Source organism: Triticum urartu, chromosome 1A, assembly GCF_056163025.1.
Source record: "Triticum urartu cultivar PI428250 chromosome 1A, HENAU_Tu73, whole genome shotgun sequence".
Taxonomy (NCBI): domain Eukaryota; kingdom Viridiplantae; phylum Streptophyta; class Magnoliopsida; order Poales; family Poaceae; genus Triticum; species Triticum urartu.
Window position 1 is genome coordinate 566,022,131 of NC_141873.1, and position 27,693 is coordinate 566,049,823.

The 27,693-nt window shown below is 44.9% G+C and overlaps 2 pseudogenes across 1 annotated transcript; both read right to left on the minus strand.

Moving 5' to 3' along the window:
- Window positions 1-14,017: 14,017 nt before the first annotated feature.
- LOC147992819 (uncharacterized) lies at window positions 14,018-16,494 on the minus strand (annotated as a pseudogene). Its single transcript, XR_015609708.1, has 2 exons — window positions 15,206-16,494; window positions 14,018-14,574 (listed from the first exon to the last, which is right to left on the minus strand). The product of XR_015609708.1 is annotated as an uncharacterized LOC147992819 (transcript).
- Window positions 16,495-19,319: 2,825 nt separating this feature from the next.
- LOC147992820 (uncharacterized) lies at window positions 19,320-20,425 on the minus strand (annotated as a pseudogene).
- Between the last annotated feature and the right edge of the window lie 7,268 nt (window positions 20,426-27,693).

Below are 27,693 nucleotides of genomic sequence, written 5' to 3' on the forward strand. Positions count from 1 at the left end.
TGCCATGAATACCGCATAGGCTATCTTTTGATAATGTGGGTACCGTGATTTGCATGGAGTGAGGACAGTGGATACATAGTATACCGTCTTTTGAAGAGGGAATTTATGTCCGTCAGTTTCTCGTTCGACGACGAGCACTGCGCTTACAACTTGATGAGTTGCTGCAATGTACAATAGCATTGGTTCGCCGATGTTTGGCGCGGCCAGGATTGGGTTGGTTGCCAAAATGGCCTTTATTTCTTCCAATCCGGCTATGGCGGCGTCCGTCCACTCAAAGTGTTCGGTATGCCGAAGGAGGCGATAAAGGGGTAAAGCCTTTTCTCCTAAGCGGGAGATAAAGCGGCTTAGAGCCGCCACATATCCAGTTAGCTTCTGGATTTGTTTGAGGTCTGTTGGGGTAGCCAACTATGACAAAGCTCGGATTTTGGCCGGATTAGCTTCAATACCTCTACTGGAGACAATGAAACCCAGGAGCTTTCCGACTGGTACGCCGAAAACGCATTTTTCCGGATTGAGCTTGATGTCGTATGTTCGGAGGTTGTCGAATGTGAGCCTCAAGTCGTCTATCAAAGAGTCGACGTGTTTGGTTTTGATGACCACATCATCTACGTATGCCTCTACTGTTTTGCCGATTTGTTTCTCCAGACATGTCTGAATCATGCGCTGATATGTTGCGCCGGTGTTTTTGAGCCCAAAAGGCATTGTGTTGAAACAGAAGGGACCGTATGGTGTGATGAATGTCGTTGCGGCTTGGTCGGACTCCGCCATCTTGATTTGGTGGTAACTGGAGTATGTGTCGAGGAAACACAATGACTCGTGTCCTGCGGTAGCATCGATAATTTGATCGATGCGGGGGAGGGGGAAGGGATCCTTTGGGCAAGCTTTATTGAGGTCCTTGAAATCGACACAAAGGTGCCAGGATTTATCCTTCTTTGGTACCATCACCAGGTTTGCTAGCCAGTCCGGGTGTTTTATCTCTCTGATGAATCCGGCCTCCAATAACTTGGCTAGTTCCTCTCCCATGGCATGTCTCTTAGGTTCGGAGAAACGCCGAAGAGCTTGCTTGACCGGCTTGAATCCCTTTAGGATATTGAGGCTATGCTCGGCCAGCCTGCGTGGGATTCCTGGCATGTCTGAGGGGTGCTAGGAGAATATGTCCCAATTCTCGCGCAGGAACTCTTGTAGTGCGGCGTCCACGGCGGGGTTTAACTGTGCCCCGATGGAGGCTGTTTTTGTGGGGTCCGTTGGGTGGACTTGGAATTTGACTATTTCATCCGCTGGTTTAAAAGAGCTGGACTTGGATCTCTTATCGAGTATCATGTCGTCCCTGTCCACTGTGGAGCGTAGCGTGGTTAATTCCTCGGCCGAGAGGGCTTCGGATAATGCCTCGAGGGCCAGTGCGGCTGTTTTGTTTTCGGCGTGGAGTGTTGTGTCCGGATCACTGGTGAGGGTGATGATTCCGTTGGGCCCGGGCATTTTGAGCTTCATGTACCCATAGTGGGTTACGGCTTGTAAGACCGTGAACGCCTCACGTCCTAAAAGGGCATGGTATCCACTGCTGAACGGGGCCACTTGAAATGTAATTTCTTCGGACCTATAATTCTCTGGCGTACCGAATACCACATCTAGTGTGATTTTCCTAGCACATCATGCCTCCCGACTGGGTATGATTCCCCTGAAGGTTGTGCTACTTTTCTCAATGCGGTTCCAGTCTATTTCCATTTTTTGAAGAGTTTCCTCATATATGAGGTTTAATCCACTGCCGCCGTCCATGAGTACTTTGGTGAGTCGAAAGCCGTCCACAATTGGACTGAGGACCAGTCCGGCTGGTGCTCGGGCTGTTCGGAATTTAGGTTCATCACTGGCATTGAAGGTAATAGCCGTGTCACTCCATGGATTTATTGCTGCTACGTGGCAGATTCCGGCCATGGTGCGGAGTGTTCGCTTGCGCCTATTATTTGACACAAAGGTCTCAAAGACTGTTAACACCGTATTGTTATCCACGGGATGGTGCTCTATGGCATTTGGGATAAGAATATCCTCACCACTTTTGGCCACCTACCGGAGTATCCAACATGCTCTAAGGCTGTGCGCTGGTATTGTATCCGCTGTGCTATGAATTTTGCAGGGTCCGTTAAGCCATCCCTCCAGTACGGTTACATGCCCTGTAGAGGATTTTTGTTTCTTTGCAACTAGCTCCGGTGTCTTACGATAGTGCACCCTTTTACTTCGGACTGGGTGTGTATTCGGAGCCGGATTATCCCAAAATTTTGTTTCGGTTTTCCAGGCGTTTTCCATCGCACAGTACTTTCGTACTATGGACGCCAAGTCAGCGAAGCGTGATATGTCACGGTGACTTAAGGTGTTAAGGATTCCCTTGTCCATGCAATTATTGCAGAAAAGTGAGACTGCATCTTCCTCGCGACAGTCCTTAACCTTGTTCATCACAAGGAGGAATCTGGCCCAATAATGATGTACTGTTTCATGGGGCTATTGCCTGATGTGGGAAAGATCGTTTATGTCTGGGTGGGTGGGTGGATTTTATTCCGAACCCCTACCCGATCTGAGAACCAGGGGCCGAGGAGTTTCCAATCTTGGAAGTTCGGGTTCTGGAGTGTTACCCGATAAATCTGGCCCGCTGCCTGATTCTAGGTTCAGGGCTTGGGTGATGTCCTCCCGTAAACGGGTATCCGGCTCGGAGAGCTCAGGAATCCGGACATACTTAGTCCTCAAAATAGAGGAAGAGTTGCCGCATTGTTCCTCCACCACCGCAACGTGATGGGTGACCGATGGGGAGTTAATCTCCCATTGATCGGGTTTAAGCCCAATCCGATCATAGTCCGTGGCGACTCCCAAGGCGGCGATGCGATCCAAGAGTTCGTTTAGGGAAGAGAGCTCCATTGGATCCATCTGCTCGGCAACTTCCGAGCCGACGTGGAGGCTGTTTTTGATGACCCGAGAAGTCATCGTCGGTGCAGCGGCCCAACAGGCAGTCATGACGAAACTGCCTAGCCGGAGAGTTTGGCCGACAGCCAGAGCTCCCCCGGCGGTAATGTTGCTTTTAACAACGAGACGAGGCGTCCTTCCTTACGGCAATGTCACAGAGGAACTCTCAATGAAAGCACCAATGTCGGTGTCAAAACCGGCGGATCTCGGGTAGGGGGTCCCGAACTGTGTGTCTAAGGCGGATGGTAACAGGAGGCAGGGGACACAATGTTTTACCCAGGTTCGGGCCCTCTTGATGGAGGTAAAACCCTACGTCCTGCTTGATTTATTCTTGATGATATGAGTATTACAAGAGTTGATCTACCATGAGATAGGAGAGGCTAAACCCTAGAAGCTAGCCTATGGTATGATTATATGTTGTCCTATGGACTAAAACCCTCCGGTTTATATAGACATCGGAGGGGGCTAGGGTTACACAAGGTCGGTTACAAAGGAGGAGATATACATATCCGTCTTGCCTAGCTTGCCTTCCACGCCAAGTAGAGTCCCATCCGGACACGAGACGAAGTCTTCAATCTTGTACCTTCATAGTCCAACAGTCCGGCCAAAGGATATAATCCGGCTGTCCGGATACCCCCTAATCCAGGACTCCCTCAATGATCATCTCATACAATAACTTATATCACGTTTTGACCATATCACATCACAACAAGCCCTGCAAAAACAAGTTAGACGTCCTCTGCTTTGTTGTTGCAAGTTTTACGTGGCTGCTACGGGCTGAGCAAGAACCGTTCTTACCTACGCATCAAAACCACAACGATATTCTGTCAAGTATGTGTTGTTTTAACCTTCACAAGGATCGGGCGTAGCCACACTCGATTCAATTAAAGTTGGAGAAACTGACACCGGCTAGCCACCTGTGTGCAAAGCACGTCGGTAGAACCAGTCTCGCGTAAGCGTACGCGTTATGTCGGTCTGGGCTGCTTCATCCAACAATATCGCTGAACCAAAGTATGACATGCTGGTAAGCAGTATGACTTGTATCGCCCACAACTCACTTGTGTTCTACTCGTGCATATAACATCTACGCATAAACCTGGCTCGGATGCCACTGTTGGGGAATGTAGTAATTTCAAAATAATTCCTACGCACATGCAAGATCATGGTGATGCATAGCAACGAGAGGGAAGAGTATTGTCCACATACCCTCGTAGACCGTAAGTGGAAGCGTTATGAGAACGCGGTTGATGTAGTCGAACGTCTTCACGATCCGACCGATTCAAGTACCGAACGCACGGCACCTCCGAGTTCAGCACACGTTCAGCTCAATGACGTCTCAGGAACTCCGATCCAGTAGAGCTTCACGTGAGAGTTCTGTCAGCACGATGGCGTGATGACGGTGATGATGTTGCTACCGACGCAGGGCTTTGGCTAAGCACCGCTATGATATGATCGAGGTGGATTATGGTGGAGGGGGGCACCGCACACGGCTAAGGGATCAATGATCAACTTGTGTCTTCTAGGGTGCCCCCTGCCCCCGTATATAAAGGAGCAAGGGGGAGGCCGGCCGGCCCTCCTAGGGGGCGCTGATGTCTACTACACAACCTTCTTGTAGACGTTGTTGGGCCTCCAAGTGCAGAGGTTTGTAGGATAATAGCAAATTTCCCTCAAGTGGATGACCTAAGGTTTATCAATCCGTAGGAGGCGTAGGATGAAGATGGTCTCTCTCAAGCAACCCTGCAACCAAATAACAAAGAGTCTCTTGTGTCCCCAACACACCCAATACAATGGTAAATTGTATAGGTGCACTAGTTCGGTGAAGAGATGGTGATACAAGTGCAATATGGATAGTAGATAATAGTTTTTGTAATCTGAAAATATAAAAACAGCAAGGTAACTAATGATAAAAGTGAGTGTAAACAGTATTGCAATGCGTTGAAGCAAGGCCTAGGGTTCATACTTTCGCTAGTGCAAGTTACCTCAACAATAATAACATAATTGGATCATAAAACTATCCCTCAACATGCAACAAAAAGTCACTCCAAAGTCACTAATAGCGGAGAACAAACGAAGAGATTATGGTAGGGTACGAAACCACCTCAAAGTTATTCTTTCCAATCAATCCGTTGGGCTATTCCTATAGGTGTCACAAACAGCCCTAGAGTTTGTACTAGAATAACACCTTAAGACACAAATCAACCAAAACCCTAATGTCACCTAGATACTCCAATGTCACCTCAAGTATCTGTGGGCATGATTATACGATATGCATCACACAATCTCATATTCATCTATTCAACCAACACATAGAACCTCAAAGAGTGCCCCAAAGTTCCTACCAGAGAATCACGATGAAAACGTGTGCCAACCCCTATGCATAGGTTCATGGGCGGAACCCGCAAGTTGATCACCAAAACATTCATCAAGTGAATCACGTGGTATCCCATTGTCATCACAGATACGCACGGCAAGACATACATCAAGTGTTCTCAAATCTTTAAAGACTCATTCCGATAAGATAACTTCAAAGGGGAAACTAAATCCATTACAAGAGAGTAGAGGGGGGGAGAAAACATCATAGGATCCAACTATAATAGCAAAGCTCGCGATACATCAAGATCGTATCACCTCAAGAACATGAGAGAGAGAGAGAGATCAAACACATAGCTACTGGTACATACCCTCAGCCCCGAGGGAGAACTACTCCCTCCTCGTCATGGAGAGCACCGGGATGATGAAGATGGCCACCGGAGAGGGATTGCCCCCTCCGGCACGGTGCCGGAACGGGTCTAGATTGGCTTTCGGTGGCTACGGAGGCTTCTGGCGGCGGAACTCCCGATCTATTGTGCTCCCGGATGTTTTTAGGGTATATGGAGATATATAGGCGGAAGAAGTACGTCAGGGGAGCCATGAGGGGCCCACGAGGGTGGAGGGCGCGCCCTACCTCCTGGCCTCCTCGAAGCTTCCCTTACATGGACTCCAAGTCTTTTGGGCTTCTTCTGATCCAAAAATAAGTTCCGTGAAGTTTCAGGTCCATTGGACTCCGTTTGATTTTCCTTTTCTGTGATATTCTAAAACAAGGAAAAAACAAAAACTAGCACTGGGCTCTAGGTTAATAGGTTAGTCACAAAAATAATATAAAAGTGTATAATAAAGCCCATAAACATCCAAAGTTGATAATATAATAGCATGGAACAATAAAAAATTATAGATACGTTGGAGACGTATCAGCATCCCCAAGCTTAATTCATGCTCGTCCTCGAGTAGGTAAATGATAAAAACAGAATTTTAGCATGAATAAAAAACATTTATCATGATATAAGGAAATAAATAATAACTTTATTATTGCCTCTAGGGCATATTTCCTTCAGTCTCCCACTTGAACTAGAGTCAATAATCTAGTTCACATCGCCATGTGATTTAACATCAATAGTTCACATCACCATGTGATTAACACCCATAGTTCACATCGTCATGTGACCAACACCCAAAGGGTTTACTAGAGTCAATAATCTAGTTCACATCACTATGTGATTAATACCCAAAGAGTACTAAGGTGTGATCTTGTTTTGCTTGTGAGGGAAGTTTAGTCAACGGGTCTGCTACATTCAGATCCGTATGTATTTTGCAAATTTCTATGTCAACAATGCTCTGCACGGAGCTACTCTAGCTAATTGCTCCCACTTTAAATATGTATCCATATTGAGACTTTGAGTCATCTGGATCAGTGTCAAAACTTGCATCGACGTAACCCTTTACGACGAACCTTTTGTCATCTCCATAATCGAGAAACATATCCTTATTCCACTAAGGATAATTTTGACCAATGTCCAGTGATCTACTCCTAGATCACTATTGTACTCCCTTGCCAAACTCAGGGCAGGGTATACAATAGGTCTGGTACACAGCATGGCATACTTTATAGAACATATGGCTAAGGCATAGGGAATGACTTTCATTCTCTCTCTATCTTCTGCCGTGGTCGGGTTTTGAGTGTTACTCAACTTCACACCTTGTAACATAGGCAAGAACTCCTTCTTTGACTGTTCCATTTTGAACTACTTCAAAATCTTGTCAAGGTATGTACTCATTGAAGAACTTGTCAAGCATCTTGATCTATCTCTATAGATCTTGATGCTCAATATGTAAGCAGCTTCACCGAGGTCTTTCTTTGAAAAACTCCTTTCAAACATTCCTTTATGCTTTGCAGAATAATTCTACATTATCTCCGATCAACAATATGTCATTCACATATACTTATCAGAAATGTTTTAGTGCTCCCACTCACTTTCTTGTAAATACAGGCTTCACCGCAAGTCTATAGAAAACTATATGCTTTGATCAACTTATCAAAGCGTATATTCCAACTCCGAGATGCTTGCACCAGTCCATAGATGGATCGCTGGAGCTTGCATATTTTGTTAGTACCTTTAGGATTGACAAAACCTTCTGGTTGCATCATATACAACTCTTCCTTAATAAATCCATTAAGGAATGCAGTTTTGTTTATCCATTTGCCAGATTTCATAAAATGCGGCAATTGTGCTAACATGATTCGGACAGACTTAAGCATAGATACGAGTGAGAAACACTCATCGTAGTCAACACCTTGAACTTGTCAAAAACCTTTTTGCGACAATTCTAGCTTTGTAGATAGTAACACTACTATCTGCGTCAGTCTTCCTCTTGAAAATCCATTTAATCTCAATGGCTCGCCGATCAATGGGAAAGTCAATCAAAGTCCATACTTTGTTCTCATACATGGATCTCATCTCAGATTTCATGGCCTCAAGCCATTTCGCGGAATCTGGGCTCATCTTCGCTTCCTCATAGTTCGTAGGCTCGTCATGATCAAGTAACATGACCTCCAGAACAGGATTACCGTACCACTCTGGTGCGGATCTCACTCTGGTTTACCTACGAGGTTCGGTAGCAACTAGATCTGAAGTTACAAGATCATCATCATTAGCTTCCTCACTACTTTCCAATAAGGGAGCAGGTATAATTACCTCATCAAGTTCTACTTTCCTCCCACTCACTTCTTTCGAGAGAAACTCCTTCTCTAAAAAGGATCCATTCTCAGCAACGAATATCTTGCCTTCGGATCTGTGATAGAAGGTGTACCCAATATTTTCTTTTGGGTATCCTATGAAGACGCACTTCTCCGATTTGGGTTTGATCTTATCAGGTTGAAACTTTTTCACATAAGCATTGCAACCTCAAACTTTAAGAAACGACAACTTAGGTTTCTTGCCAAACCATAGTTCATACGGTGTCGTCTCAACGGATTTAGATGGTACCCTATTTAACGTGAATGCAGTTGTCTCTAATGCATAACCCCAAAACAATAGTGGTAGATCGGTAAGAGACATCATAGATCGCACCATATCTAATAAAGTACGGTTATGATGGTCGGACACACCATTACACTGTGGTGTTCCAGGTGGCGTGAGTAGTGAAACTATTTCACATTGTTTTAACTGAAGGCCAAACTCTTAACTCAAATATTTTACCTCTGCGATCATATCGTAGAAAATTTTATTTTCTTGTTACGATGATTCTCCACTTCACTCTAAAATTCTTTGAACTTTTCAAATGTTTCAGACTTGTGTTTCATTAAGTAGATATACCCATATCTGCTCAAATCATCTGTGAAGGTCAGAAAATAATGGTACTTTCCGTGAGCCTTAACACTCATCGGACCGCATACATCAGTATGTATTATTTCCAATAAGTCAGTTGCTCGCTCCATTGTTCCGGAGAACGGAGTCTTAGTCATCTTGCCCATGAGGCATGGTTCGCAAGCATCAAGTGATTCATAATCAAGTGATTCCAAAAGTCCATCAGCATGGAGTTTCTTCATGCGCTTTACACCAATATGACCTAAACGGCAGTGCCACAAATAAGTTACATTATCATTATTAACTTTGCATCTTTTGGTTACAATATTATGAATATGTGTATCACTACGATCGAGATCCAACGAACCATTTTCATTGGGTGTGTAACCATATAAGGTTTTATTCATGTAAATAGAACAACAATTTATTCTCTTACTTAAATGAATAACTGTATTGCAATAAACATGATCAAATCATATTCATGCTCAACGCAAACACCAAATAACACTTATTTAGGTTCAACACTAATCCCGAAAGTATAGGGAGTGTGCGATGATGATCATACCAATCTTGGAACCACTTCCAACACACATCGTCACTTCACCCTTAACTAGTCTCTGTTCATTCTGCAACTCCCGTTTCGAGTTGCTACTCTTAGCAACTGAACCAGTATCAAACACCGAGGGGTTGCTACGAACACTAGTAAAATACACATCAATAATCTGTATATCAAATATACCTTTGTTCACTTTGCCATCCTTCTTATCCGCCAAATACTTAGGGCAGTTCCGCTTCCAGTGACTAGTCCCTTTGCAGTAGAAGCACTTAGTCTCAGGCTTAGGACCAGACTTGGGCTTCTTCACTTGAGCAGCAACTTGCTTGTCGTTCTTCTTGAAGTTCCCCTTCTTCCCTTTGCCCTTTTCTTGAAACTAGTGGTCTTGTCTACCATCAACACTTGATATTTTCTTGATTTCTACCTTCGTTGATTTTAGCATTACGAAGAGCTTGGGAATTGTTTCCATTATCCCTTGCATATCATAGTTCATCATGAAGTTCTACTAACTTGGTGATGGTGACTAGAGAATTCTATCAATCACTATCTTATCTGGAAGATTAATTCCCACTTGATTCAAGCGATTGTAGTACCCAGACAATCTGAGCACATGCTCACTGCTTGAGCTATTCTCCTCCATCTTTTTAGCTATAGAACTTTTTGGAGACTTCATATCTCTCAACTCGGGTATTTGCTTGAAATATTAACTTCAACTCCTGGAACATCTTATATGGTCCATGACATTCAAAATGTCTTTGAAGTCCCGATTCTAAGCCGTTAAGCATGGTGCACTAAACTATCAAGTAGTCATCATATTGAGCTAGCCAAACATTCATAACGTCTGCATCTACTCCTGCAATAGGTCTGTCACCTAGCGGTGCATCAAAGACATAATTCTTGTGCAGCAATGAGGATAATCCTCAGATCACGGATCCAATCCGCATCATTGCTACTAACATTTTTCAACATAATTTTTCTCTAGGAACACAATAAACTGGGAGCAATATCGTGAGCTATTGATCTACAACATAGATATGCTAATACTATCAGGACTAAGTTCATGATAAATTAAAGTTCAATTAATCATATTACTTAAGAACTCCCACTTAGACAGACATCCCTCTAATCTTCTAGGTGATCACGTGATCCATTTCAACTAAACCATGTCCGATCATCACGTGAGATGGAGTAGTTTCAATGGTGAACATCACTATGTTGATCATATCTACTATATGATTCACGCTCGACCTTTCGGTCTCCGTGTTCTGAGGCCATGTCTGTTATATGATATAGGCTCGTCAAGTTTAACCTGAGTATTCCGCGTGTGCAACTGTTTTGCACCCGTTGTATTTGAACGTATAGCCTATCACACCCGATCATCACGTGGTGTCTCAGCACGAAGAACTTTCGCAACGGTGCATACTCAGGGAGAACACTTATACCTTGATAATTTAGTGAGAGATTATCTTATAAAGCCACCTCCGAACTAAGCAAAATAAGATGTATAAAAGATAAACGTCACATGCAATCATAATATGTGACATGATATGGCCATCATCATCTTGTGCCTTTGATCTCCATCTCCAAAGCATCGTCATGATCTCCATCGTCACCGACATGACACCATGATCTCCATCATCTTGATCTATATCAATGTGTCGTCACATGGTTGTCTTGCCAACAATTGCTCTTGCAACTATTGCTATCGCATAGCGATAAAGTAAAACAATTATTTGGCGCTTGCATCTTATGCAATAGAGAGATAACCATAAGGTTTTTGCCTGTTGCCGATAACTTCAACAAAACATGATCATCTCATACAACAACTTATATCTCATCACGTCTTGACCATATCACATCACAACATGCCCTGCAAAAACAAGTTAGACGTCCTCTACTTTGTTGTTGCAAGTTTTACGTGGCTGCTACGGGCTGAGCAAGAACCGTTCTTACCTACGCATCAAACCACAACGATAGTTTGTCAAGTTGGTGTTGTTTTAACCTTCGCAAGGACCGGGCGTAGCCACACTCGGTTCAACTAAAGTTGGAGAAACTGACACCCGCCAGCCACCTATGTGCAAAGCACGTCGGTAGAACTAGTCTCGCGTAAGCGTACGCGTAATGTCGGTCCAGGCCGCTTCATCCAACAATACCGCCGAACCAAAGTGTGACATGCTGGTAAGAAGTATGACTTATATCGCCCACAACTAACTTGTGTTCTACTCGTGCATATTACATCAACGCATAAAACCTGGCCCGGATACCACTGTTGGGAACATAGTAATTTCAAAAGATTCCTACGCACACGCAAGATCATAGTGATGTATAGTAACGAGAGGGGAGAGTGTTGTCCACGTACCCTCGTAGACCGAAAGCGGAAGCGTTAGCACAACGCGGTTGATGTAGTCGTACGTCTTCACGATCCGACCGATCAAGTACCGAACGCACGGCAGCTCCGAGTTCTGCACACGTTCAACTCGATGATGTCCCTCGAACTCCGATCCAGCCGAGTGTTGAGGGAGAGTTTCGTCAGCACGATGGCGTGGTGACGATGATGATGTTCTACCAACGTAGGGCTTCGCCTAAGCACCGCTACGATATGACCGAGGTGGATTATGGTGGAGGGGGCACCGCACACGGCTAAGAGATCAAGAGATCAATTGTTGTGTCTTTGGGGTGCCCCTTGCCCCCGTATATAAAGAAGTGGAGGAGGGGGAGGGCCGGCCCTGTCTATGGCGCGCCCTAGGGGAGTCCTACTCCCACCGGGAGTAGGATTCACCCTTTCCTAGTAGAACTAGGAGCCCTTCCAATTAGTAGGAGTAGGAGGGAAGGAAAGGGAAGGGAAAAGGGGAAGGAAGGAAGGGGGTGCCCCCCTCCCTAGTCCAATTCGGACTAGCCCATGGGGAGGGGTGCGGCCACCCTTTGAGGCCTTTCTAGGCCCAATACGAATTCCCGTAACTCCCCGGTACTCCCGAAAATATCTGAATCACTCGGAACCTTTCCGATGTCTGAATATAGTCGTCCAATATATCGATCTTTACGTCTCGACCATTTCGAGACTCCTCGTCATGTCCCAGATCTCATCCGGGACTCCGAAAGCCTTCGGTACATCAAAACACATAAACTCATAATATAACCGTCATCGAACTTTAAGTGTGCGGACCCTACGGGTTCGAGAACTATGTAGACATGACCGAGACACGTCTTCGGTCAATAACCAAAAGCGGAACCTGGATGCTCATATTGGCTCCCACATATTCTACGAAGATCTTTATCGGTCAGACCGCATAACTACATACGTTGTTCCCTTTGTTAAAGGTATGTTACTTGCCCGAGATTTGATCGTCGGTATCTCAATATCTAGTTCAATCTCGTTACCGGCAAGTCTCTTTACTTGTTCCGTAACACATCATCCCGCAACTAACTTATTAGTTGCAATGCTTGCAAGGCTTAAGTGATGTGTATTACCGAGTGGGCCCAGAGATACCTCTCCGACAATCGGAGTGACAAATCCTAATCTCAAAATATGCCAACCCAACAAGTACCTTCGGAGACACCTGTAGAGCACCTTTATAATCACCCAGTTACGTTGTGACGTTTGGTGGCACACAAAGTGTTCCTCCGGTAAACGGGGGTTGCATAATCTCATAGTCATAGGAACATGTATAAGTCATGAAGAAAGCAATAGCAACAAACTAAAGGATCAAGTGCTATGCTAATGTAATGGGTCAAGTCAATCACATCATTCTCTAATGGTGTGATCCCGTTAATCAAATGACAACTCATGTCTATGGCTAGGGAACTTAACCATCTTTGATTCAACGAGCTAGTCAAGTAGAGGCATACTAGTGACATACTGTTTGTCTATGTATTCACACATGTATTATGTTTCCGGTTAATACAATTCTAGCATGAATAATAAACATTTATCATGATATAAGGAAATAAACAATAACTTTATTATTGCCTCTAGGGCATATTTCCTTCATTGAATTCATAAAAGCACCCTTTATCAAAAAGATACTGTTCAAGATGAATTTTTTTGCTTAGTAGGGCGAACAAATGGGATTAGAGCACACTTTGGCATAATTTTCATGAGTTTTTTAGAAGTTTTATTTGATTCATGACGCTCTCTTTGCTCCAAATCCTCGTGTTATTTGAAGTAACTGTCCAAATATAGCATTCTATTGCAAGTGATGCTTTAAAATAGGGTCTCATGTACTCTATTTCGAAGACAAAGGCCGGCGTTCGGCTCCTCTCCGCTCCCTCCACTCCACTCCGGAGCGGACGAGCCTCTTAGCTCATTTTTACAAAGCGGCCTAAACTGAGCTTCACAACTCCGCGGAATCGGAGCAGATGGGATGGATTCTGAACACGGCCAGAGAACAACTCCCATTGATATACACACCACGTAAAAATTGCTATGCTGACATCATAATTAAATTATGTAGGATTGACAGAGTGGAGTTCAGACTCAACCCTTGCTTGATCAAGACTCGGCCATGGTTGATACACAGAAACATCTAGGAAGATAAAAATTAAAGTAAAGCTTCATCTCTTGCAAAGTTGTCATACTGGTGGAGTGATAGTTACAGTAATCACCAGACCCAGTATTACCATCCAAAAAACATAAGTACCATCAGAGTGAACAGAAACAAAAACACACAACAGGCAAAGAAGTGGCAACAAGCTCTTGACAACTCCCCCTTGTGCACTTATCATCATCAACAGGTTTCTCTTTCTGTATTTAGCAAAGAGGATCTCAGATACGGTCCCTTGCAGTCGTCGATTGTGCATCCAAACCAATATGCTTTCTTAAACTGGAGGCATCTAATTGACCAACTATTCATGCTGGTGGAGTGATGGCTACATTCATCATCAGGCCTACTGTACTACATAAAAAATAGCATGCATACAATTTAACCTCTTCAAAGATGATACAGGCAATGAAGTATCAACCATTGCTAACTAGTCATTCTGACAGAGTACATGAAACTAGCATATACATACGCTCATAACACACATACACACAACTGAAGTACCAAACAGTTTAACCAAATGCCCGTATCATCAAAACACAGCATACATACGCATGTACACGACTTGAAACAGGCTACTCCGGCTGGCAAATAAGTGGCAGCAAGCTCCCCACAGCACACTTGTCATCATCAGGTTTCTCTTTCTATACTTGGCATGTAAACCTCGGAGTCATTCACTTATCCTCAGGATACGGTTTCTCGCGGTCGTCATCTGCACATCCAAAGTGGCGATTCTGCTGATAAGAGAGCCCTTGCCATCTTTGGCGGGACGCAAGAAGGCATCTAACTCTGCCACGATTTCTTTTTCTTTATCAGCATTCATCAAAGCTTGGCTGAAAGACTGCAGTGCAGCGATGAGGACAGAGGAAGTTTCTTCTGTGTCCTTGGGATCATCATCTTCAGTTTCTGATTCCTCCTGCTACAAAGAGGGATTTCAGTGTAAGCAAGAAATTGAAGTGTATGTATATATACAAAATTGTGCAAGGCTACAGATTATGATGATACAACATCAATTTACTTTAGCTCTTACTACAAAGGTAGTGAAGATGAAACATGATACTGTTCCACAATGCCATCTCAGTTCCATCTGCAATCTCAGTTCTCTGTGCAGCACTGTATAATATGATCGTACTACTAACAAACAATCTGCAAACGAATTTTTGTAACATGATTCATACAAATCAAACATGTTTAAACTTAAGATAAGAGTCGATACCAGCCGTTCAGAACACGATAAACCAATGTTAATGTTAAAATTTAGAGTATTGCATCCTCATTTGAGCGGCCTGTCAAGAGGTTCAGATATCACATAATCTGCTACGCATGCTAAAATTTAAAGTATTCCTTCTGTGCACTAATATAAAACCTGCAATCAAATTCTTATAATATGGTCTAGGCAAATCAGACATGCTACTGTTTAAAATTGAGATAAGAATCAGGCAGTGGCCTTTCACAACACAATAATCCAATGCCTTTAAGTTACATAACAGCATATTATCTATGAACAAGGCACTGGAAGAAACTCTTACATATAAGCACAGGCTCACCTTGCTTTGTACCAAAGAGGGAGGCCATGCCATGACATAGGGATGGGCCGCCTCATTATGCCGATATGCACCATTATAGAGCTTGCACATATCTGATGTTTCCAGGCATATTGACAGGTACAGCTCACGATATTCTGTGTCCTTGAGGTAGAAAATACAGAGGTAGACAAAGCCATCGATAACTGCCACAAGGTCCACATTGACATTACAATAATCCTCTTCCTCCATTGAGCACCCAGTGAGCTCCCTAACAATTGGGCGCAATGGGAAATTCTTGTACGTAATCCAGCTGTTGAGGACACTGCCATTGTCCAGGAACCAAGAAACAATGGTGTTATCCTTTATATCTACGATGCAGAGCTTCCCATCCTTGGTCTCACCTAGCTTATATGTTGATTCACCCAACTCCGGTTTCAAAGGCGTCGGCAGATCAATCAGGGAGAACTGAAAGGTCATGGTTTCGAGCACAACAATTTGGTTATGCATCCAGCCTCTCCAGTAAACGAGCCCATGCACCACTCCGCTGGCCCTGAGCCTGTCAGATACAGTCAGCTGCAGCGTAGTCTCTGGGAAAATTTGCCACTCCATGGTGTCCGATGAGAAGACGGCGGCGCGCTCCGCCCGTTGGCCGTCTACACGCACACAGACCACGCGGGACGGCCTCCGGCCGTCTTCGGGGAGGAGCGTGTAGAATTCAAGGTAGATCTTTCCCACCGGCGGCAGATCGAGGAACAGATCCAGGACCTGCGTCAGCGGGCTGTAGGCGGCTACCCGCTGAGCGCCCTCGCTCCAGTTGTCGAGGATGAGGTAGCCGCCGGAGCTAGGAGTCTCGGAATTGATCTTCCACCCGGAGGAGAGGGCGTCGCCGTGGCGGACGTCAAAGAAATCGGCGGCGACGAGGTCCGGGTCGCGGCGGCGCCAGGGGCAGGGGTGGAGCGGGACGACCTCCATGTTGGGCTCGAGGAAGAGCGCGAGCACGGGCGGCGCGTGGCGCTCGCGGAAGCTGCGGCGGAAGGAGGGGAACGTGCGGGCGGCGCGGCGGAAGGCGCGGCAGGCGCAGGCGGCGCGGACGAGGGTCGGGAGGGCGGGGAGGCGGAGGAAGATCTCGCGGAGGAGGTCGTCGCCGAGATCGAATATGGTGGTGGGAGCGGGCGGCGGCGGTGGGGAGGGCGGGGAGGCCATGGTCGGCGGCGGTGGCGACTGGCGACGGCGGACCCGGAATTGGGAACGGCCAGTGCGGTCAACTCCAACGACCCATTTGGTCCGTTCGTGTCCACGAAGCAAACAAACGGATGTCTGCAATTCTTTCTCTTCTTTTTTTTCGCCAAGACCATTTTCAACCCAAATTTGCATCGGCGAGGTCATGCCTACAATACTCTAATGTTGTCTTCTTCTAGCCTGTCCGTCCATTCCCGCTAATTCACTCACTGACCCTCCCGCCCTCCCGCCACGGCCAACGCGTCCAACCCCGCCGTCGACCATACCCGACCACCACCGTCCTAGTCGTGGTCGCCGGCGCCATGCGTCCGAAGAAGTCAAAGATGATGCGCACTCCGGAGGAAATGGCGAAGAGGGTTGTTCGGAGAAAGAAGAAGCCACCGCCGCCTCAGCCGCTTAGGCCCATGCCACCGTTGGGGAGAATGAAGCCCTTGCCGCCAAGGTCGGTAGGGTACCAAGAGTCGACCCTTCTCGCCGTTGCCGTCGCGGCCAGCACGGGCTCATCAGCAGCCCACCCGCCCATGCTTCCGGAGTCATAGCGCATATCAACAATGCCACTGACGTACGGGAACCTTCCTGGACACAACCCGATTGCGCCTCGCTTCTCCATATTGCCTTGGGACGGCTCGTGCGGAAATTGGTGATTTCGTGTCGGTCGTCTCTATGGTTCCTCCGCTTGATCTCAATGCCCACACCTGTGGCCCGGCAGTCCACTGGGACGCAAAGGAAGCGTCCATGGGCGATCCCCACGGCTAGCTTTCTCGGTACCCGCATCCTATTTGATGGTATGCCGACCCTGACGCAGGATGACCCCATGTACTACAACGATTTCATGGAGGAGATGGTCTATGAGGGTGGCCACGAGTATGATGCCGACGAGACTCAAAGCTAAGAAGGTCGCAACCAAGACACCCACGACCAAGACACTCACGACCACCAAGGCGAAGACACCCAAGGCCAAGAAACTTAAGACCAAGGCAACCAAGGCTAAGAAAATGTTGACATCAAGGATGAGCCATTGTTTCACGAGGAGCTATCTCATCAAGCCAATGCACAAAAGAGGCGGCAAAAGCGTGAGGACGATAGGATCTGCGAAGTATGAGGACAAGTTACTTTGTGAAGCTTGGATGGTAATAGGACAAGATCCCAAAACCGGCGTCGAGCAAAAAGGAACAACATTTTAAAAGAGGGTCCATACATACATACTTCCGTGAAATTAGAAAGTTTGAGCCCTACGAATTTGAGAGTGACCATGTCACCATGGTGGTGTGTCGCTCCAAAAATGGTGGGCCTTCATCCAAGTGGAGTGCAACAAGTTTAGTTCCTCCCATGAGAATATCATCGGGCGACCCATGAGTGGCATTGGCATCAAACACATGGTATGCAAATCCTTCCCTTGTTCATATGAGCTTGATGCCATGTCATGCATACTCGTGTGCATATGAATGTATCTTGTTGGTTCCAACTCCATATGTAGATGTTTAAAGCTCTGGAAATATTCAAGGTCCATCATTCGGGCAAGCCATTAACCTTGACCCATTGTGGATGATGATTTGTTAGTGCGGGAAGTTTAAGGAGAAATATGTGGCCCAAAATAAAGGTGGGGCCCTCATCGGTCATTGAGCCAAGCGAAAGTGAGAATCGGCCAAGGGGGAAACCAATTCCAAGGTGTATGACAAGCGGAAGCTTCGGGCACTCTCCTTGTAAGAAACTTTGAAGGGCTTCATGACCAAAAATGAGGTGGCAATTGAGAAGAGGGAAGAGAGGGAGGAGAGGAAGCACCAAGAGAGAGAGAGAGAAGGTAAGGAAAACCTTCTTTGACATACAAAAGAAGAAGCTCGATATCGATGAGACCAATGCCCGATCAAGAGAAAATGAGATAAAGCTCATGCTAATCACGAAGAAAGTGAAGATCATGACGGCCGACTTGAGCAAGATCTCCCCAAGAAGAAGGGTTTGGTTCGAGAAGAAGCAAAAATAGATGCTCTAGCTAGATGTGTAATCATCTTATGTTTGGACAAGACGCATAAACTATGACCGTGACAAAATTATTTTGTATGTCAGCATGTATGCCGGCATGAATTCTAGCTTAGTTTTGCAGGAGATGTAAAAACTATGGCCGACATGTAATTGTTTTGTATGCCGGCATGAATTCTAGCTTCATTATGAAATTTAGCTATGTTTGATGATTAAAATATGTTTGTTGGGATAAAACGGCGAGGCGAACCAAATGGGTCGGCTAGTTTGGCGCGGCACCTAGATTTGCGTGGACAAGGGTGGATGCCATCCCTACAACCGATCCAAATGGACAAATTTCGCATCTTTTTGCATGAGTGCCTTGGAGTTGGCCTGATGGAGCACCGACTAGCGAGATGCTGAATCGTGCGAGTTGTGGCCCGATCTTTCACAGTATTGTTATCGTAAAGGATCAAGGTAGAAAGAGAATCGGCCCTTGCTATTAATTAACAAGAACAGAAAGTAATCTGCGGCAAGATTGACAAAGATCAAACTCAACACAGCAGCATACGATCCATCACAAAGGGTCGCAGAAAATGCAGCAACCTGATGTCCCAGACCTGGGACCTTTTTCTCTGTCTATTAACACTTGATAACAAAACTCAATCTAAAAAACAACTATCTGCGTACACGGCTGTAGCTGGCCTTTTATATAGGCGACGTGTACATACCAAACCGACTTGCGTACAAGACATAACTAATTTGGACTCTCTCTCTTTCCTATCGCAACAAATCAAGGAATTAAACTATAAATTATCCGGCATACTGATCACCTATAGTAACTAACTTTGGACTCCTAAGAAAACTAGTACGTAACTAGTATTATATCAAACGACTTGACCCTCTCCTATCAATTGACCGACACAGGCTCTGCAATAATTTATGTAGCACATGGAGTTCTGAAGGTGGGCTTAACTTCATCCTTCTTCGGTTCAGTTGGTGGAACTTCAAAGCTAAAAGAACCAACTTGTAAAACATTCCGAAGATTATCTCTTGCACTAGGGGCCACATCATTCCCTCCTCCTTGAAAGGAAGCCGTCTGCGGTTTCGCGGTATCTTTGGAGACCCTCTTTTGAACTGAAAAATATCATCTTTGATAGCATTGGCAAACATTGGCCGCAATATACATCGCCTTCTAGCGCCCTCAAAAGAAAAAGTATTGGACCTCCCGTCATGTGTGGCACGATGGTCATATTGCCATGGCCTCCCCAATAACAAGTGGCATGCATCCATTGGCAAGACATCATAAATTACTGTGTCTTTGTAGTCACCAACTGAAAAATTCACACGCACCTTGTGAGTAACTTTGAGTTTGCCAGAATGATATAACCACTCAATGCAATGTGGTTGCGGGTGCTTACACATAGGTAACGCTAAAGCATGCACCATTTCCTTGCTGATAGCATTAGTGTAGCTTCCACCATCTATGATCAACTTACAATTGGTGTTGTTGACCTTACACTGAGTCTGAAAAATATTCCAATGTTGCCCCTTATCCTCAATGCAATCCTCTTGCACACGTTGCGCCATTAAGGCCGGATATGATTCAGCAGCTTCAAAACTAGCAGTCACCTTCTCAGCATCTTCAAAATTTTCACTAGAAGTGTCAGAAACTGCCTCTTCATCACTCGCGGATGCATAGCCATCTCTTGTGAGTAACACTCTTTTCTCATTAGGACATTCATGCCTCATATGTCCCCTTCCTCCACACTTGAAACACTCTATGTCATTAGTACGTGTGGACGACTGCACATTAGAATCAACCATCGACAGTCCTGATTTTGAAGCATCCTTTTCCACGGAACCACCAGAGCGATTTGATGATGTCGCCCTGGAGCTAGGACCAACATCCTCACTCTTATACTGCGAGCGTCGCCATGTGTTCAAAGTGGTACTGGGAACTATGCTGACTTGACGTCGCATAATCTGCTGTTCTGCACGCACAACTTGGTGCACAAGATCTTGTATGTTGTAGTAGACCACCATCTCAACACAATCCTGCACCTCAATATTTAGACCATTAAAGAAACGTGCCATAGTCGCCTCCAGATCCTCCATTGTCCCTGTACGTATCATAAGCAATTTCATCTACACTCATATTACCTTGAGAGAGCCGCTGCAACTTGTTATACATATCTCTTCTATAGTGCTCAGGAACAAAACGTCGCCTCATGAATTCTTTCATCCCTCGCCAAATCATTGGACGATGTCGTGACCGGCAAATTTGATTCCACCAAATTAGCGCGTAACCCGTGAACTCAATTATAGCAAGTTGAACTTTCTTCTCTTCGCTATAATGATGGTCATCAATAATTTGATCAACACGCATCTCCCACTCCAAATAGACTTCTGGTTCGCACTTGCCGGAGAATGGAGGAATTGAAACTTTTATGCGCCCAATTTCATCATCCAAAGGAACACGCGCAGCTTGACCCACGCGGTCATGCGCTCCACCACGAGCGGAAGTTTCAGGACGGGGCTCATAGTGTCGCGGTCGTGGCGCATACCCCGCCTCATGGTCAACTCCGTCATCGACGCCATCATCTCCAGCATGAGGTTGTGCCGCCAAACGGCGATCATGCACGCTGGCATGTCCGTCGCGAGCCGGTGGTGCATAACGCAATGGATCAGTCGGAGCAGTCTGTGGTGGTGCAGAATTCGTTGCTGGCATATTGATGATGTCTGCCAAACCATCGAACCGAGTGATCAGGACATCTATCCTTTTGCCGAGCGCATCATGACATTGCTTGATATAGTTGCATGTGTGGTCAACACCATCCCGAATATTTTGCGGAATATTGTCCACATACACTAGACGTACTATTTGCTCAGAATCAGCGGCAACCTCATCACCCTTGTTGACCGAGGTTGACATCTTGATCAACACAGTACCGTGAATAACTTTAGCTCTGAATACCACTTGATGGAGCACCGACTAGCGAGATGCTAAATCGTGCGAGTTGTGGCCCGATCTTTCACAGTACTGTAAGTGCATCTAGTGCCCCTTAGTGATTTTGGTGTATTGAAGACTTATAGGTTAAGGGACTGATGCGTTTGTGAGTGTACACAGGTCTATAAGTATATGAGGAGTTTGATATTTACAGAGAAAGTCGGCCACTAAAAATGAAGTTCTTCAACTAAGGACTTTGGATTTCTGAAGACTTTGGAAGTGAAGAAATTGGTGTAATCCTGAAGACTTGGCATTCATTCGAGGAACATGAAGCATGAAGACTTTTGTTTTCGTAGTTTCATTTTCTCTTTCTTGAGTCATAGGAAACACCGTACTGTTAAAGGGGGTCGAGGAAATACTAAGGAAAAATTTCCAAGTGATGCTCAACTCAAAATCCTACACCTACCAATCCCTTCGAGTGAAGCCATTGAAAATCTCATACAGTTTAGTCAATTTCTTCAGTGTCAGAGACGAAGTTCTTCTGGTCTCTGAAGAATTTGTTCTGACTGAGGAGTTAGGAATTCGCCATTGCGGATTGCCTACACAGTGAGGAACATGATAGCCCTGAGGAATTTGATAATCAAAATTCCGACAGTTGCTGTGCTATGCGCCAGCTGTCCCAAAATATCTAACAGTCATATCATTGAAGGGCATTTATGTCTTATCATGTTGGGCTGCTCCCTAGGCTATAAATAGCCGTCCCCTACAACCACTAGCTGGTTGGCTGCTCCGAGAGAAACTGACACTTGTCATTTGAGAGCATCCCATCCTCCGAGGACTTTGAGTGAAAATCATCAAGTGAGGAAAAACCAAACCTAAACACCTACAAACCCCAAGTGATTGAGCATCACTGAAGAGATTGATCCCGCGTGGATCCGACGCTTGTTACCTTTGAAGACTGTGCATCTTCCAAACGGTTAGGCGTCATGGTCTAGAGCATCCAAGAGGAAATTGTGGATGGCCGAGTGACCGAGTCTGTGAAGGTTTGGAAGTCACCTGAAGACTTACAACGAGTGATTGGGTGAGGTCTGTGTGACCTTAGCTCAAGGGGAATACGGTGAGGACTGAGTGTCCTAGGCTACGTGTTCAGGACTGGGTGTCCAGGACTGTGTGTCCTCAGATTTAAATACCTAGCCGCCCTAACCAGACGTACAACTATCACAACAGTTGGAACTGGTCTACCAAATCATTGTCTTCACCAAGCTACATGGTTCCATTTCCTCAACCCTTCTATTTCCTTATTTATGTGTTGTGTGCTTGTTCATATCTGTTTGAAGACTTTGACTGAAGACTTTCTCTATTTCCTCAGTTCAATTTCTTCAGTCTGTTTGTCTTATCCTGTGTTATCCTGTGTTTACGCTTTCTATACTCTATGCTTGTTTTCGTTTCTTCATGAAGACCATGATCATACTCTGTTATGTTTACTTCCGAGTACTTATACCGCTGCCAGTAGTTCTTCATTTAGGAATTTCCTCACCTTGAAATTCCTCAGTGAAGAATTCATAAAAATCACCTATTCACCCCCCTCTAGTCGATATAACGCACTTTCGATTGGTATCAGAGCAAGGTACTCCCTTGTTCTGTGTGATTTTGGTTTAACCGCCTGGAGTTTTAGTTATGTCGACCGCATGTATGATCAAGGTTTCTGTTGGATGTACTACCTTCGATGGGACGGACTACCCCTACTGGAAGAATAAGATGCGCATGCATCTTGAGGCAATTGATAACGATCTCTGGTACGTTGTAGAGAATGGTGTTCCCTCTGTCACTCCCACCATCAACGCTGCTGATGTGAAGAGATTCAAGCAACTCGACTCTCAAGCGAAGAATATCATATGTGTCCATCTGAGCAAAGGGCAGTATGGCAGAGTGAGTGCTTTGGAGACAGCTAAGCTTATCTCGGACACGTTGTCCAAGGTCAATGAGGGAGTATCAACACAGCGTGACTCTTGAGTTGACATTCTTCAAAATCTCTTCAACCGCTTCAAAAGACTCGACAATGAAAATGTTCAGCAAACCTTCGATCGCCTCACTGACATCTCAAATGAGCTTCAACCACTTGGTGCCACTGATATCACCGACCATGATGTGGTGAAGAAATTGTTGAGATCGCTTGATTCCTCATTTGATACCTTGGCATTGATGATACAAGAACGTGGAGACTATAAGTCACTTGATCCTGCCGATATCCTCGAGAGACTAAACACTCATGAGTTCCAGCTTGCTGAGAAGAGAGATCTCTATGGACCAAGCTATGGTAGATCACGGGCTCTGAAGGCCAATGCAGTGTCTGAATCTGAAGGTGAAGATTCTGATAACAGCCTTGGTGACCCTGAAGAACTGAGCCAGGAGCTAGCTATGCTCGTGAGGAAGTTCCAAAAGTTCTCAAGAGTGGTCGCTTTGGTAAATCCTCAAGAGGTGGTGACTTGAGAACAGATTCATCATCCCATGATTACAAGAAGAGACTCTGCCACAAATGCAAGAAGCCTGGACACTCAATTCAAGATTGTCCTCAGTGGGAAAAGGGATCAAAGAAGAAGAAGTACAAGGATTACAGTTCTGATGATTCAAAGAAGAAGAAGAAATCTTCAAAGTCCTCGTCATCAAAACCTTCAAGCTCCTCATCCCACAAGAAGAGCAGCTCTAAGAAGGCTCGGGCGTTCATTGGCAAGGAAATGGACTCTGAGGCTGAATCTGAGCAAAATGATGAAGAGGAGGAATCTGGGGAGTCAGACTCTGGTGTGGCGAGCCTAGCCCTCGCTACTGTGTTCGTCAGCAAGTCCATCTTCAAATCTGAAAAAAGGACCTCCCCAACACTACTGATGACGGCGATGAGGACTACGCTCCCACCTATTGCTTCATGGCAAAAGGCTCAAAGGTACTCAAATACCCCTCCTCTGAATCTAGTGAGGATGAATCTGATGAAAACCTCAAACCCAGCTATTCTAAACTTGCTAAGATTGTTGTGAAACTACAAAAGGCTCTTAAAAAGGTTCAAAACATGCTAGATAAAAGTGATGATATGTTGGGCGAGGAAATGGATCGCACTAAAATTTTGACTGAAAAACTTCAGAGACTTCAGTCCAAGTTTGACAATCTTCAAGGTCATTATAACACTCTCCTATCTGATCATGAGAAGCTTTCTTATGAATTTCTTCAAAGAAAGCAAGATCTTGAGCAGTTAAGAGTGAGTTATGAAGATCTTCAGAAGGAGCGTGATTCATTACTTGCTCAACAGATCAGTGCTACTCAGGATGAATTTGTTCCTCCATGTTTGAAGTGCATTGAACGTGAAACTGCTAATTCTTCACCTGAATACTCAAATACTTCCATTGCTGCAAATTCTTCAATTGCCTCTACTATCACTGATTCCTCATCTAAGGACATTGCTAGTATCACTGATGATGCAGGGCTGAAGGAATTATATGGCAGGCATGTACAAAAGCCTCAAAGGGCATCAGGCTCTTTGTGACGTGCTTAAAAAGCAGATCCTCAATAGGAACCCTAGGAAAGAGGGTATTGCCTTTGAGAGGAAACTCAATGCTAATGGGACCTACTAGAAACCTGAGCAGTATCCCAAAACCCCATGGGTTGCTGCAAAGGGACCTTCAGTGGATCCATCTACTTTATCTGGCTTTACATGTGAATCTTCATATTCTTCTGATGAGTCAATTGACTCCAACTATAAACTATTCAAAAATCAGAACGATGGAGTATTTGCTAGATATGTTGGCACTAACTGCAGGAACGGTCCTCCTATGAAGAAAATCTGGGTTCCCAAAAGGTGCCTTGAAAATCTTCAGGTGAATGTCATCATGACACCACCTGTGAAGAATAGGAACCCCAAATCAAATTCTTCATATGGATCCAAGTCCTCATACGGACCAAACTTCTCACATGGATCAAATTCCTCAAAAGGATCAAAGTCCTCATATGAACAAACATTTAATTACAAAGATGGTTTAACTTTTAGCAGCCAGTCAGTGATATAACTCGAAGAGCTCATCTCTGCACTTAATGAAGAAAACATATATTCTCAAGTGAGCTCTTATAAAAGCTTCAAATTAAACGAAATAGTGCCCTCTCCCGCTACCTACTGGAGAGATAGTACCATGATCATTGAGTGTTAGTATTTATTCGTGTTTTTGTATCACCCACTTACATAATAAACAATGCACTACATCTGTTGATGCAACACAGTGTTCATTATGGCTTCACTCGTTTTGTCCCACAATCATACTCATAGCAACATCTTCTCACCTATATATCTCCTTCACTTGTTAACTAGTGATTTATGTGGTCTGCATTTCACGCTTGTATGTTACCATCACTATAGTAGGTTAATTAGATTGTTCACTCGGAAAAGCTAGATGACCAACTATAAGAATGTGCCAATACTACATCTACCGAGGAGATATGAGAATGCGCCAATACTAAATGTTGGTTCCTCGTCAAGAATATGACGAGGAGATTTGAGAATGAAAGGCATCAGGAGAAATTCTACGGGGACTCGAGTTCTGGTAGGTGCTAATCATATATGAGAGTATTGTAACTTCTATTTGTCGGTACATGGTTACAAACAACTCATGGGCATGACCTAATATCACCTTTTGCAGCTTTGTGCTTGCAATCGATGTTTGTTTGCTCTTGTATGAAGAGTGTGAAGGGAAACCAGATCAAGGAGTAGAATATCCATCTTATTGGCTAAGAGCAAGGTAGCTGGACCATATGTAATCTTGTCGGCCTGGAAACAACTAGTCATTAAGTTACAACACATAAACCTGTAGAGATTGCGCATGCCGTCAATTAGAGCACACTAGTATTGTTGAAGATGATTTTTTCTTAGTACTATACGTTTCGTATTTGTTTTAGAAACCTACATGAATTTGACGGAAGACAACGAAGTGGGCTGAACAAAATGACACTTGCATAATTTGGTGAGTCCAGACCCCATGTGTCTTTGGAGAAGTTTGACGCATTCTGTCTCTTTGCTCCAAATTGACATGTTAATTGAAGTGACTGTCCAAAAACACCATTGAAGAAATATATTATTCCGTAAGTGACGCTTTAGCATAGTCTCTTGTGCTATATTGAAGACAAAGACAAAACCCATTGATCTACACATCACGGAGAAACTTCGATGCTTACATCACAATTAAATTACATAGCAATAACAAAAACTATGCTTACATCACAATTAAACTTCTATGCTTACAAAAACTTAACAGTTAGAACCTGCGAATCAAACAAAACTTTTATCACTTGTGTTGTACTTTAGTAATAATGCAGGTCTTAAAGTCAACATGTAGAGAAAGATGACTCATAATTCCCATAAAAGAAAAGAGAGAATACTCATACATGAATCAAGTTAAAAAAAACATGTAGATTCATATTCTCTGGCATTTGTCTTACAGGTGGACCCAAAAAGGTTGAGGATGCCTTAAGTTCAACACCTTGGGACCCAAGGGAACAGAGTGAAGTTGAGTCTCACTATGTAAGGTAAGCAATCTACGCAGAAACATCTAATCTATAATACATAAATAGTTCATCCCCACTATGGTATTTCTCTTGACATGCAGCCCATCCACATCAGCAATAGTGCCACATCAGCATTTAGTCATAGGCTAACATGCGGGGCCCACACTGCCCACCATAATACTCCCTCTATCTTAAAATGTTCTTATATTATGAGACGGAGGGAGTAGAAAACATGCACGTCAGCTTCACCATTAGCATGCATGTTCCATGTTAAAAATAAATAACCCTGGCGGTTATTACGGGATAATCCCCGCTTCCTACACATCGCGTACGGTTCCAGGACTCGAGCGAAGTGTCACGGCAGTTCCTGGAACGGCGCCTCTACGAGCGGTCGCATCCCTTCGAGGCGTCTGTTCCCTATGTATATAAGTTATATAAGTATACAATCATCATCAATAACTAAGAGTTCGATTCATTGTTGTCTCTCTCGATTTGCCTCTCGATTAGTTCCAACACGTTATCAGCACGCTCTCCGGCGAGAGCGATTCCGATGAGAAGACAAGAAGAACGGAGAAAAGGTGAGAAACGGAACCATGCCTCGAGTTCCAATGTCCCTGTTTCTTCGCCTCCTTCGCGCCAATGGCCGTGGCCACCGCTTCGTCGCTCGCCACCGCCGCCATGGTGTTGGCGGACATCGCCACTTCCAGCGTCATGTGCGCGACCTCCGCCGCTTTCGGCGTGGAGGTTGGAACCAGCGCCGCCAGAACCTCCGTCGCAACCACCGGCACGGCGCGGGGCCCTCGAACCAGCCCGTGCAGCCCGACGT